Source organism: Polistes fuscatus, unplaced genomic scaffold (genome assembly GCF_010416935.1).
Source record: "Polistes fuscatus isolate 324 unplaced genomic scaffold, CU_Pfus_HIC Scaffold5, whole genome shotgun sequence".
NCBI classification, from domain to species: Eukaryota; Metazoa; Arthropoda; class Insecta; order Hymenoptera; family Vespidae; genus Polistes; species Polistes fuscatus.
Window position 1 is genome coordinate 4,797,148 of NW_025113129.1, and position 15,462 is coordinate 4,812,609.

A 15,462-nucleotide genomic window follows, 5' to 3' on the forward strand; every position below is an offset into this window, starting at 1 on the left:
CATTATTTCTTCATAGGTTTTCAATTATTTTCTTGGAAAAGTGAGTATATAACTTACCACTACGATAAGAAAAAGCTGACAACACTGCAATCATGATAGATTTATACTTCCATCTTAATACGTATAATGGGAGAAAACCAAATTCTTTAATATTCTGTCAAAGGATGTTGAGAATGAATGCTTCTTAGTTATTAAAAATTTGAGAAACTAATAGCAAATATATTAAGAAAATCAATTTTTTTGCGAAATGTTTCTCCAAGCGTCATACCAGGTATTGAAAGAGATATTATTGCTTATTAACTAGCAAGAAAATATTGTACACTTGCATCAACTAATGTCTTCTTCATAGAGATTCCATTTAAATTTTTATGCCAATAGAATGCAGCTGCAGTTACATGGAACTATAAAGACATGTGTCTGTTGAAAGGAAAAAATAAAAATTTTTCTTCTGAAAAAAACAAATATTATTTTCATTTAAAAATTTTAATTTATAGCAATAATAAAATATTCTTTCTTCTTAAGTTTTCAATTATTTTCCTTGAAAAGAGAGTATATAACTTACCACAACGATAAGAAAAAGCTGATAACGCTGCAATCATGATAGATTTTAGAAGATACTACCTTCTTTTACGTATAATGGGAGAAAACAAAATCTACTAATATTCTATCAAAGGATATTGAGAATGAATGCTTCTTAGTTATTAAAAATTTGAGAAACTAATAGCAAATATATTAAGAAAATCAATTATTGTGCGTAATTTTTCTCCAAACGTCATACCAGGTATTGAAAGAGATATTATTGCTTATTTACTAGCAAGAAAATATTTTAGACTTGCATCAACTAATGTCTTCTTCATAGAGATTCCATTTAAATTTTTATGTCAATAGAATGCAGCTGCAGTTTCAAGGAACTAAAAAGACATCTTTCTGTAAAAGGTAAAAATAACAATTTTTCTTCTAAAAAAAACAGACATTAAAATTTCATTATAAATTTTAATTTATAGCAATAATAAACTCATTATTTCTTCATAGGTTTTCAATTATTTTACTGGAAAGAAGAGTATATAACTTACCACAACGATAAGAAAAAGCTGACAACACTGCAATCATGATAGATTTTGGAAGATACTGCCTTCTTTTTACGTATAATAGGAGAATAACAAATCTATTAATATTCTATCAAAGGATGTTGAGAATGAATACTTCTTAGTTATTAAAAATTTGAGAAACTAATAGCAAATATATTAAGAAAATCAGTTTTTGTGCGTATTGTTTTTCCAACCGTCATACCAGGTTTTGGATGAAATATTATTGCTTATTAACTAGCAAGAAAATATTGTACACTTGCATCAACTTATGTCTTCTTCATAGAGATTCCATTTAAATTTTTATTCCAATAGAATGCAGCTGCAGTTGCAAGGAACTAAAAAGACATCTGTCTGTAAAAGGTAAAAATAACAATTGTTCTTCTGAAAAAAAAACAGACATTAAAATTTCATTATAAATTTTAATTTATAGAAATAATAAACTTTTTACTTCTTCATAGGTTTTCAATTATTTACTGGAAAGAAGAGTATATAACTTACCACAACGATAAGAAAAAGCTGACAACACTGCAATCATGATAGATTTTGGAAGATACTGCCTTCTTTTTACGTATAATAGGAGAATAACAAATCTATTAATATTCTATCAAAGGATGTTGAGAATGAATGCTTCTTAGTTAAGAAAAATTTAAGAAACTAATAGCAAATATATTAAGAAAATCAATTATTGTGCGTAATTTTTCTCCAAACGTCATACCAGGTATTGAAAGAGATATTATTGCTTATTTACTAGCAAGAAAATATTTTAGACTTGCATCAACTAATGTCTTCTTCATAGAGATTCCATTATATTTCTATGCTAATAGAATGCAGCTGCAGTTACAAGGAACTAAAAAGACATCTGTCTGTAAAAGGTAAAAATAAGAATTTTTCTTCTGAAAAAAACAGACATTTAATTTTATTATAAATTTTAATTTATAGCAATAATAAACTTATTATTTCTTCATAGGTTTTCAATTATTTTACTGGAAAAGAGAGTATAGCTTACCACAACGATAAGAAAAAGCTGACAACACTGCAATAATGATAGATTTTTTAAAATACCACCATCTTTTTACGTATAATGGGAGAAAACAAAATCTATTAATATTCTATCAAAGGAAGTGAAGAGAGAATGCATCTTAGTTATTAAAAATTTTAGAAACTAATAGCAAATATATTAAGAAAAGCAATTATTGTGCGTAATGTTTCTCCAAGCGTCATATCAGGTATTGAAAGAAATATCATTGCTTATTAACTAGCAAGAAAATATTGTACACTTGCATCAACTAATGTCTTCTTCATAGAGATTCCATTTAAATTTTTATGTCAATAGAATGCAGCTGCAGTTTCAAGGAACTAAAAAGACATCTTTCTGTAAAAGGTAAAAATAACAATTTTTCTTCTAAAAAAAACAGACATTAAAATTTCATTATAAATTTTAATTTATAGCAATAATAAACTCATTATTTCTTCATAGGTTTTCAATTATTTTACTGGAAAAGTGAGTATATAACTTACCACAACGATAAGAAAAAGCTGACAACACTGCAATCATGATAGATTTAGGAAGATACTTCCATCTTTATACGTATAATGGGAGAAAACCAAATTCTTTAATATTCTATCAAAGGAAGTGAAGAGAGAATGCATCTTAGTTATTAAAAATTGGAGAAACTAATGGCAAATATATTAAGAAAATCATTTTTATTGCGTAATGTTTCTCCAAGCGTCATACCAGGCATTTAAAGAGATATTATTGCTTATTAACTAGCAAGAAAATATTGTACACTTGCATCAACTAATGTCTTCTTCATAGAAGTTCAATTTAAATTTTTATGCCAATAGAATGCAGCTGCAGATACATGGAACTAAAAAGACATCTGTCTGTAAACGGTAAAAATAACAATTTTTTATCTGAATAAAAACAGATGTTAAAATTTCATTAAAAAATTTTTATTTATTGCAATAATAAACTCATTATTTCTTCATAGGTTTTCAATTATTTTCTTGGAAAAGTGAGTATATAACTTACCACTACGATAAGAAAAAGCTGACAACACTGCAATCATGATAGATTTATACTTCCATCTTAATACGTATAATGGGAGAAAACCAAATTCTTTAATATTCTATCAAAGGATGTTGAGAATGAATGCTTCTTAGTTATTAAAAATTTGAGAAACTAATAGCAAATATATTAAGAAAATCAATTTTTTGCGAAATGTTTCTCCAAGCGTCATACCAGGTATTGAAAGAGATATTATTGCTTATTAACTAGCAAGAAAATATTGTAGACTTGCATCAACTAATGTCTTCTTCATAGAGATTCCATTTAAATTTTTATGCCAATAGAATGCAGCTGCAGTTACATGGAACTATAAAGACATGTGTCTGTTAAAAGGAAAAAATAAAAATTTTTCTTCTGAAAAAAACAAATATTATAATTTCATTTAAAAATTTTAATTTATAGCAATAATAAACATATTCTTTCTTCTTAAGTTTTCAATTATTTTCCTTGAAAAGAGAGTATATAACTTACCACATCGATAAGAAAAAGCTGACAACACTGCAATCATGATAGATTTTGGAAGATACCACCTTCTTTTTACGTATAATGGGGAGAAAACAAAATCTATTAATATTCTATCAAAGGATGATGAGAAAGAATGCATCTTAGTTATTAAAAATTTAAGAAACTAATAGCAAATATATTAAGAAAATCAATTATTGTGCGTAATGTTTCTCCAAGCATCAAACCAGGTATTGAAAAAGATATTATTGCTTATTAACTAGCAAGAAAACATTGTACACTTGCATCAACTAATGTCTTCTTCATAGAGATTCCATTATATTTCTATGCTAATAGAATGCAGCTGCAGATACATTGAACTAAAAAGGCATCTGTCTGTAAAAGGTAAAATAACAATTTATCTTCTGAAAAAAACAGACATTATAATTTCATTATAAATTTTAATTTATAGCAATAATAAACTTATTATTTCTTCATAGGTTTTCAATTATTTTACTAGAAAGGAGAGTATAACTTACCACATCGATAAGAAAAAGCTGACAACACTGCAATCATGATAATTTTTTAAGATACCACCTTCTTTTTACGTATAATGGGAGAAAACAAAATCTATTAATATTCTATCAAAGGATGTTGAGAAGAATGCATCTTAGATATTAAAAATTTGAGGAACTAATAGCAAATATATGAAGAAAATCAATTATTGTGCATAATGTTTCTCCAAGCATCATACCAAGTATTTAAAGAAATATTATTGCTTATTAATTAGCAAGAAATATTCTACACATGCATAAACTAATGTCTTCTTCATAGAGATTCCATTTAAATTTTTATGCCAATAGAATGCAGCTTCAGTTTCAAGGAACTAAAAAGACATCTGTCTGTAAAAGGTAAAAATAACAATTTTTCTTCTGAAAAAAAACAGACATTAAAATTTCATTAAAAATTTTAATTTATAGCAATAAACTATTATTTTTTCATAGGTTTTCAATTATTTTCTTGGAAAAGTGAGTATATAACTTACCACTACGATAAGAAAAAGCTGACAACACTGCAATCATGATAGATTTAGGAAGATACTTCCATTTTAATACGTATAATGGGAGAAAACAAAATCTATTAATATTCTATCAAAGGATGTTGAGAATGAATGCTTCTTAGATATTAAAAATTTGAGAAACTAATAGCAAATATTAAGAAAATCAGTTTTTGTGCGTATTGTTTTTCCAACCGTCATACCAGGTATTGAAAGAGATATTATTGCTTATTAACTAGCAAGAAAATATTGTAGACTTGCATCAACTAATGTCTTCTTCATAGAGATTCCATTTAAATTTTTATGCCAATAGAATGCAGCTGCAGTTACATGGAACTATAAAGACATGTGTCTGCTAAAAGGAAAAAATAAAAATTTTTCTTCTGAAAAAAACAAATATTATAATTTCATTTAAAAATTTTAATTTATAGCATTAATAAACATATTCTTTCTTGTTAAGTTTTCAATTATTTTCCTTGAAAAGAGAGTATATAACTTACCACATCGATAAGAATAGCTGACAACACTGCAATCATGATAGATTTTGGAAGATACCACCTTATTTTTACGTATAATGGGAGAAAACAAAATCTATTAATATTTTATCAAAGGATGTTGAGAAAGAATGCATCTTAGTTATTCAAAATTTAAGAAACTAATAGCAAAATATTAAGAAAATCAATTATTGTGCGTAATGTTTCTCCAAGCATCCTACCAGGTATTGAAAGAGATATTATTGCTTATTAACTAGCAAGAAAATATTGTACACTTGCATCAACTAATGTCTTCTTCATAGAGATTCCATTTAAATTTTTATGCCAATAGAATGCAGCTGCAGTTACATGGAACTATAAAGACATCTGTCTGTAAAAGGTAAAAATAACAATTTTTCTTCTGAAAAAAAACAGACATTAAAATTTCATTATAAATTTTAATTATAGCAATAATAAACTTATTATTTCTTCATAGGTTTTCAATTATTTTACTGGAAAAAAGAGTATATAACTTACCACAACGATAAGAAAAAGCTGACAACACTGCAATCATGATAGATTTTAGAAGATACTGCCTTCTTTTTACGTATAATAGGAGAAAAACAAATCTATTAATATTCTATCAAAGGATGTTGAGAATGAATGCTTCTTAGTTATTAAAAATTTGAGAAACTAATAGCAAATATATTAAGAAAATCAATTATTGTGCGTAATTTTTCTCCAAACGTCATACCAGGTATTTAAAGAGTCATTATTGCTTATTTACTAGCAAGAAAATATTTTAGACTTGCATCAACTAATGTCTTCTTCATAAAGATTTTTCTTAAATTTTTATGCCAATTGAATGCAGCTGCAGTTACAAGGAACTATAAAGACATGTGTCTGTTAAAAGGTAAAAATAAATATATTTCTTCTTAAAAAAAGAAAAATTATTATTTCATTAAAAAAATTTTTATTATTGCAATAATAAAGATATTATTTCTTTATAGGTTTTCAATTAATTTACTGGAAAGAAGAGTATATAACTTACTACAACGATAAGAAAAAGCTGACAACACAGCAATCATGATAGATTTTGGAAGATACTGCCATCTTTTTACGTATAATGGGAGAAAACCAAATCTATTAATATTCTCTAAAAGGATGTTGAGAATGAATGCTTCTTAGTTATTAAAAATTTGAGAAACTAATAGCAAATATATTAAGAAAATCAATTTTTTTGCGAAATGTTTTTCCAAGCGTCATACCAGGTATTGAAAGAGATATTATTGCTTATTAACTAGCAAGCAATATTGTAGACTTGCATCAACTAATGTCTTCTTCATAGAGATTCCATTTAAATTTTTATGCCAATAGAATGCAGCTGCAGTTACATGGAACTATAAAGACATGTGTCTGTTAAAAGGAAAAAATAAAAATTTTTCTTCTGAAAAAAACAAATATTATAATTTCATTATAAATTTAATTTATAGAAATAATAAACTTATTATTTCTTCATAGGTTTTAAATTATTTTACTTTAGAAGAGTATATAACTTACCACAACGATAAGAAAAAGCTGACAACACTGCAATCATGATAGATTTAGGTAGATACTTCTATCTTTATACGTATAATGGGAGAAAACCAAATTCTTTAATATTCTATCATAGGAAGTGAAGAGAGAATGCATCTTAGTTATTAAAAATTGGAGAAACTAATGGCAAATATATTAAGAAAATCATTTTTATGTCCTAATGTTTCTCCAGCGTCATACCAGGCATTTAAGAGATATTATTGCTTATTAACTAGCAAGAAAATATTGTACACTTGCATCCACTAATGTCTTCTTCATAGAGACTCTATTTAAATTTTTATGCCAATAGAATGCAGCTGCAGTTTCAAGGAACTAAAAAGACATCTGTCTGTAAAAGGTAAAAATAACAATTTTTCTTCTGAAAAAAAACAGACATTAAAATTTCATTAAAATTTTAATTTATAGCAATAATAAACTTATTATTTCTTCATAGGTTTTCAATTATTTTACTGGAAAGAAGAGTATATAACTTACCACAACGATAAGAAAAAGCTGACAACACTGCAATAAAGATAGATTTTTTAAAATACCACCATCTTTTTACGTATAATGGGAGAAAACAAAATCTATTAATATTCTATCAAAGGAAGTGAAGAGAGAATGCATCTTAGTTATTAAAAATTTTAGAAACTAATAGCAAATATATTAAGAAAAGCAATTATTGTGCGTAATGTTTCTCCAAGCGTCATATCAGGTATTGAAAGAAATATCATTGCTTATTAACTAGCAAGAAAATATTGTACACTTGCATCAACTAATGTCTTCTTCATAGAGATTCCATTTAAATTTTTATGTCAATAGAATGCAGCTGCAGTTTCAAGGAACTAAAAAGACATCTTTCTGTAAAGGTAAAAATAACAATTTTTCTTCTAAAAAAAACAGACATTAAAATTTCATTATAAATTTTAATTTATAGCAATAATAAACTCATTATTTCTTCATAGGTTTTCAATTATTTTACTGGAAAAGTGAGTATTAACTTACCACTACGATAAGAAAAGCTGACAACACTGCAATCATGATAGATTTAGGAAGCTACTTTCATCTTAATACGTATAATGGGAGAAAACAAAATCTATTAATATTCTATCAAGGAAGTGAAGAGAGAATGCATCTTAGTTATTAAAAATTTGAGGAACTAATAGCAAATATATGAAGAAAATCAATTATTGTGCGTAATGTTTCTCCAAGCATCATACCAGGTATTGAAAGAAATATTATTGCTTATTAACTATCAAGAAAATATTGTACACTTGCATTAACTAATGTCTTCTTCATAGAGATTCCATTTAAATTTTTATGCCAATAGAATGCAGCTGCAGTTTCAAGGAACTAAAAAGACATCTGTCTGTAAAAGGTAAAAATAACAATTTTTTTTCTAAAAAAACAGACATTAAAATTTCATTATAAATTTTAATTTATAGCAATAATAAACTCATTATTTCTTCATAGGTTTTCAATTTTTACTTCAAAAGTGAGTATATAACTTACCACTACGATAAGAAAAAGCTGACAACACTGCTATCATGATAGATTTAGGTAGATACTTCTATGTTTATACGTATAATGGGAGAAAACCAAATTCTTTAATATTCTATCAAAGGAAGTGAAGATAGAATGCATCTTAGTTATTAAAAATTGGAGAAACTAATGGCAAATATATTAAGAAAATCATTTTTATTGCGTAATGTTTCTCCAAGCGTCATACCAGGCATTTAAAGAGATATTATTGCTTATTAACTAGCAAGAAAATATTGTACACTTGCATCAACTAATGTCTTCTTCATAGAAGTTCAATTTAAATTTTTATGCCAATAGAATGCAGCTGCAGATACATGGAACTAAAAAGACATCTGTCTGTAAACGGTAAAAATAACAATTTTTCATCTGAAAAAAAAACAGATGTTAAAATTTCATTAAAAAATTTTTATTTATTTCAATAATAAACTCATTATTTCTTCATAGGTTTTCAATTATTTTCTTGGAAAAGTGAGTATATAACTTACCACTACGATAAGAAAAAGCTGACAACACTGCAATCATGATAGATTTATACTTCCATCTTAATACGTATAATGGGAGAAAACCAAATTCTTTAATATTCTGTCAAGGATGTTGAGAATGAATGCTTCTTAGTTATTAAAAATTTGAGAAACTAATAGCAATATATTAAGAAAATCAATTTTTTTGCGAAATGTTTCTCCAAGCGTCATACCAGGTATTGAAAGAGATATTATTGCTTATTAACTAGCAAGAAAATATTGTAGACTTGCATCAACTAATGTCTTCTTCATAGAGATTCCATTTAAATTTTTATGCCAATAGAATGCAGCTGCAGTTACATGGAACTATAAAGACATGTGTCTGTTGAAAGGAAAAAATAAAAATTTTTCTTCTGAAAATACAAATATTATAATTTCATTTAAACATTTTAATTTATAGCAATAATAAACATATTCTTTCTTCTTAAGTTTTCAATTATTTTCCTTGAAAAGAGAGTATATAACTTACCACATCGATAAGAAAAAGCTGACAACACTGCAATCATGATAGATTTTGGAAGATACCACCTTCTTTTTACGTATAATGGGAGAAAACAAAATCTATTAATATTCTATCAAAGGATGATGAGAAAGAATGCATCTTAGTTATTAAAAATTTAAGAAACTAATAGCAAATATTAAGAAAATCAATTATTGTGCGTAATGTTTCTCCAAGCATCATACCAGGTATTGAAAGAGATATTATTGCTTATTAACTAGCAAGAAAACATTGTACACTTGCATCAATTAATGTCTTCTTCATAGAGATTCCATTATATTTCTATGCTAATAGAATGCAGCTGCAGATACATTGAACTAAAAAGGCATCTGTCTGTAAAAGGTAAAAATAACAATTTTTCTTCTGAAAAAAACAGACATTATAATTTCATTATAAATTTTAATTTATAGCAATAATAAACTTATTATTTCTTCATAGGTTTTCAATTATTTTACTAGAAAGGAGAGTATATAACTTACCACATCGATAAGAAAAAGCTGACAACACTGCAATCATGATAGATTTTTTAAGATACCACCTTCTTTTTACGTATAAGGGAGAAAACAAAATCTATTAATATTCTATCAAAGGATGTTGAGAAAGAATGCATCTTAGATATTAAAAATTTGAGGAACTAATAGCAAATATATGAAGAAAATCAATTATTGTGCATAATGTTTCTCCAAGCATCATACCAAGTATTTAAAGAAATATTATTGCTTATTAACTAGCAAGAAAATATTGTACACTTGCATAAACTAATGTCTTCTTCATAGAGATTCCATTTAAATTTTTATGCCAATAGAATGCAGCTTCAGTTTCAAGGAACTAAAAAGACATCTGTCTGTAAAAGGTAAAAATAACAATTTTCTTCTGAAAAAAAACAGACATTAAAATTCATTAAAAATTTTAATTTATAGCAATAATAAACTTATTATTTCTTCATAGGTTTTCAATTAAATTACTTTAAAGAAGAGTATATAACTTACAACAACGATAAGAAAAAGCTGACAACACTGCAATCATGATAGATTTTTTAAGATACCAAGTTCTTTTTACGTATAATGGGAGAAAACAAAATCTATTAATATTCTATCAAGGATGTTGAGAAAGAATGCATGTTAGATATTAAAAATTTGAGGAACTAATAGCAAATATATTAAGAAAATCATTTTTATGTCGTAATGTTTCTCCAAGCGTCATACCAGGCATTTAAAGAGATATTATTGCTTATTAACTAGCAAGAAAATATTGTACACTTGCATCAACTAATGTCTTCTTCATAGAAGTTCAATTTAAATTTTTATGCCAGTAGAATGCAGCTGCAGATACATGGAACTAAAAGACATCTGTCTGTAAACGGTAAAAATAACAATTTTTCATCTGAAAAAAAACAGATGTTAAAATTTCATTAAAAAATTTTTATTTATTGCATAATAAACTCATTATTTCTTCATAGGTTTTCAATTATTTTCTTGGAAAAGTGAGTATATAACTTACCACTACGATAAGAAAAAGCTGACAACACTGCAATCATGATAGATTTATACTTCCATCTTAATACGTATAATGGGAGAAAACCAAATTCTTTAATATTCTGTCAAAGGATGTTGAGAATGAATGCTTCTTAGTTATTAAAAATTTGAGAACTAATAGCAAATATATTAAGAAAATCAATTTTTTTGCGAAATGTTTCTCCAAGCGTCATACCAGGTATTGAAAGAGATATTATTGCTTATTAACTAGCAAGAAAATATTGTACACTTGCATCAACTAATGTCTTCTTCATAGAGATTCCATTTAAATTTTTATGCCAATAGAATGCAGCTTCAGTTTCAAGGAACTAAAAAGACATCTGTCTGTAAAAGGTAAAAATAACAATTTTCTTCTGAAAAAAACAGACATTATAATTTCATTATAAATTTTAATTTATAGCATAATAAACTTATTATTCTTCATAGGTTTTTAATTATTTTACTAGAAAGGAGAGTATATAACTTACCACATCGATAAAAAAAGCTAACAACACTGCAATCATGATAGATTTTTTAAGATACCACCTTCTTTTTACGTATAATGGGAGAAAACAAAATCTATTAATATTCTATCAAAGGATGTTGAGAAAGAATGCATCTTAGATATTAAAAATTTGAGGAACTAATAGCAAATATATAAAGAAAATCAATTATTGTGCATAATGTTTCTCCAAGCATCATACCAAGTATTTAAAGAAATATTATTGCTTAATAACTAGCAAGAAAATATTGTACACTTGCATAAACTAATGTCTTCTTCATAGAGATTCCATTAAATTTTTATGCCAATAGAATGCAGCTTCAGTTTCAAGGAACTAAAAAGACATCTGTCTGTAAAAGGTAAAAATAACAATTTTTCTTCTGAAAAAAACAGACATTAAAATTTCATTAAAAATTTTAATTTATAGCAATAATAACTTATTTCTTCATAGGTTTTCAATTATTTTACTAGAAAGGAGAGTATATAACTTACCACATCGATAAGAAAAAGCTGACAACACTGCAATCATGATAGATTTTTTAAGATACCAAGTTCTTTTTACGTATAATGGGAGAAAACAAATCTATTAATATTCTATCAAAGGATGTTGAGAAAGAATGCATCTTAGTTATTCAAATTTAAGAAACTAATAGCAAATATATTAAGAAAATCAATTATTGTGCGTAATGTTTCTCCAAGCATCATACCAGGTATTGAAAGAGATATTATTGCTTATTAAGTAGCAAGAAAAACATTGTACACTTGCATCAACTAATGTCTTCTTCATAGAGATTCCATTTAAATTTTATGCTAATAGAATGCAGCTGCAGTTTTAAGGAACTAAAAAGACATCTGTCTGTAAAAGGTAAAAAAAACAATTTTTCTTCTGAGAAAAAACAGACATTAAAATTTCATTATAAATTTTAATTTATAGCAATAATAAACTTATTATTTCTTCATAGGTTTTCAATTAAATTACTTTAAAGAAGAGTATATAACTTACAACAACGATAAGAAAAAGCTGACAACACTGCAATCATGATAGATTTAGGTAGATACTTCTATCTTTATACGTATAATGGGAGAAAACCAAATTCTTTAATATTCTATCATAGGAAGTGAAGAGAGAATGCATCTTAGTTATTAAAAATTGAAGAAAACTAATGGCAAATATATTAAGAAAATCATTTTATGTCGTAATGTTTCTCCAAGCGTCATACCAGGCATTTAAAAAGATATTATTGCTTATTAACTAGCAAGAAAATATTGTACACTTGCATCAACTATGTCTTCTTCATAGAAGTTCAATTTAAATTTTATGCCAATAGAATGCAGCTGCAGATACATGGAACTAAAAAGAAATCTGTCTGTAAACGGTAAAATAACAATTTTTCATCTGAAAAAAAACAGACATTAAAATTTCATTAAAAGATTCTTATATATTGCAATAATAAACTCATTATTTCTTCATAGGTTTTCAATTATTTTCTTGGAAAAGTGAGTATATAACTTACCACTACGATAAGAAAAAGCTGACAACACTGCAATCATGATAGATTTAGGAAGATACTTCCATCTTAATACGTATAATGGGAAAACAAAATCTATTATTATTCTATCAAAGGATGTTGAGAATGAATGCTTCTTAGTTATTAAAAATTTGAGAAACTAATAGCAAATAATTAAGAAAATCAGTTTTTGTGCGTATTGTTTTTCCAACCGTCATACCAGGTTTTGGATGAAATATTATTGCTTATTAACTAGCAAGAAAATATTGTACACTTGCATCAACTTATGTCTTCTTCATAGAGATTCCATTTAAATTTTTATTCTAATAGAATGCAACTGCAGTTGCAAGGAACTAAAAAGACATCTGTCTCTAAAAGGTAAAAATAACAATTTTTCTTCTGAAAAAAAACAGACATTAAAATTTCATTATAAATTTTAATTTATAGCAATAATAAACTTATTATTTCTTTATAGGTTTTCAATTATTTTACTGGAAAAAAGAGTATATAACTTACCACAACGATAAGAAAAAGCTAACAACACTGCAATCTGATAGATTTTGGAAGATACTGCCTTCTTTTTACGTATAATAGGAGAAAAACAAATCTATTAATATTCTATCAAAGGATATTGAGAATGAATGCTTCTTAGTTATTAAAAATTTAAGAAACTAATAGCAAATATATTAAGAAAATCAATTATTGTGCGTAATTTTTCTCCAAACGTCATACGAGGTATTTAAAGAGTCATTATTGCTTATTTACTAGCAAGAAAATATTTTAGACTTGCATCAACTAATGTCTTCTTCATAAAGATTTTTTTTAAATTTTTATGCCAATTGAATGCAGCTGCAGTTACAAGGAACTATAAAGACATGTGTCTGTTAAAAGGTAAAAATAAAAATATTTCTTCTTAAAAAAAGAAAAATTATTATTTCATTAAAAAATTTTTATTTATTGCAATAATAAAGATATTATTCTTCATAGGTTTTCAATTATTTTCTTGGAAAAGTGAGTATATAACTTACCACTACGATAGAAAAAGCTGACAACACTGCAATCATGATAGATTTAGGAAGATACTTCCATCTTAATACGTATAATGGAGAAAACAAAATCTATTAATATTCTATCAAAGGAAGTTGAGAATGAATGCTTCTTAGATATTAAAAATTTGAGAAACTAATAGCAAATATATTAAGAAAATCAGTTTTTGTGCGTATTGTTTTTCCAACCGTCATACCAGGTATTGAAAGAGATATTATTGCTTATTAACTAGCAAGAAAATATTGTAGACTTGCATCAACTAATGTCTTCTTCATAGAGATTCCATTTAAATTTTTATGCCAATAGAATGCAGCTGCAGTTACATGGAACTATAAGACAGTGTCTGTTAAAAGGAAAAAATAAAAATTTTCTTCTGAAAAAAACAAATATTATAATTTCATTTAAAAATTTTAATTTATAGCATTAATAACATATTCTTTCTTCTTAAGTTTTCAATTATTTCCTTGAAAAGTGAGTATATAACTTACCACTACGATAAGAAAAAGCTGACAACACTGCAATCATGATAGATTTAGGAAGATACTTCCATCTTAATACGTATAATGGGAGAAAACAAATCTATTAATATTCTATCAAAGGATATTGAGAATGAATGCTTCTTAGTTATTAAAAATTTGAGAAACTAATAGCAAATAAATTAAGAAAATCAGTTTTTGTGCGTATTGTTTCTCCAACCGTCATACCAGGTTTTGGATGAAATATTATTGCTTATTAACTAGCAAGAAATATTGTACACTTGCATCAACTTATGTCTTCTTCATAGAGATTCCATTTAAATTTTTATTCTAATAGAATGCAACTGCAGTTGCAAGGAACTAAAAAGACATCTGTCTGTAAAAGGTAAAAATAACAATTTTTCTTCTGAAAAAAAACAGACATTAAAATTTCATTATAAATTTTAATTTATAGCAATAATAAACTTATTATTTCTTCATAGGTTTTCAATTATTTTACTGGAAAAAAGAGTATATAACTTACCACAACGATAAGAAAAAGCTGACAACACTGCAATCATGATAGATTTTGGAAGATACTGCCTTCTTTTTACGTATAATGGGAGAAAACAAAATCTATTATATTCTATAAACGGATGTTGAGAATGAATGCTTCTTAGTTATTAAAATTTGAGAAACTAATAGCAAATATATTAAGAAAATCAATTTTTTTGCGAAATGTTTTTCCAAGCGTCATACCAGGTATTGAAAGAGATTATTGCTTATTAACTAGCAAGAAAATATTGTAGACTTGCATCAACTAATGTCTTCTTCATAGAGATTCCATTTAAATTTTTATGCCAATAGAATGCAGCTGCAGTTACATGGAACTATAAAGACATGTGTCTGTTAAAAGGAAAAAAAAAAATTTTTCTTCTGAAAAAAACAAATATTATAATTTCATTATAAATTTTAATTTATAGAAATAATAAACTTATTATTTCTTCATAGGTTTTCAATTATTTTACTTTAAAGAAGAGTATATAACTTACCACAACGATAAGAAAAAGCTGACAACACTGCAATCATGATAGATTTAGGTAGATACTTCTATCTTTATACGTATAATGGGAGAAAACCAAATTCTTTAATATTCTATCATAGGAAATGAA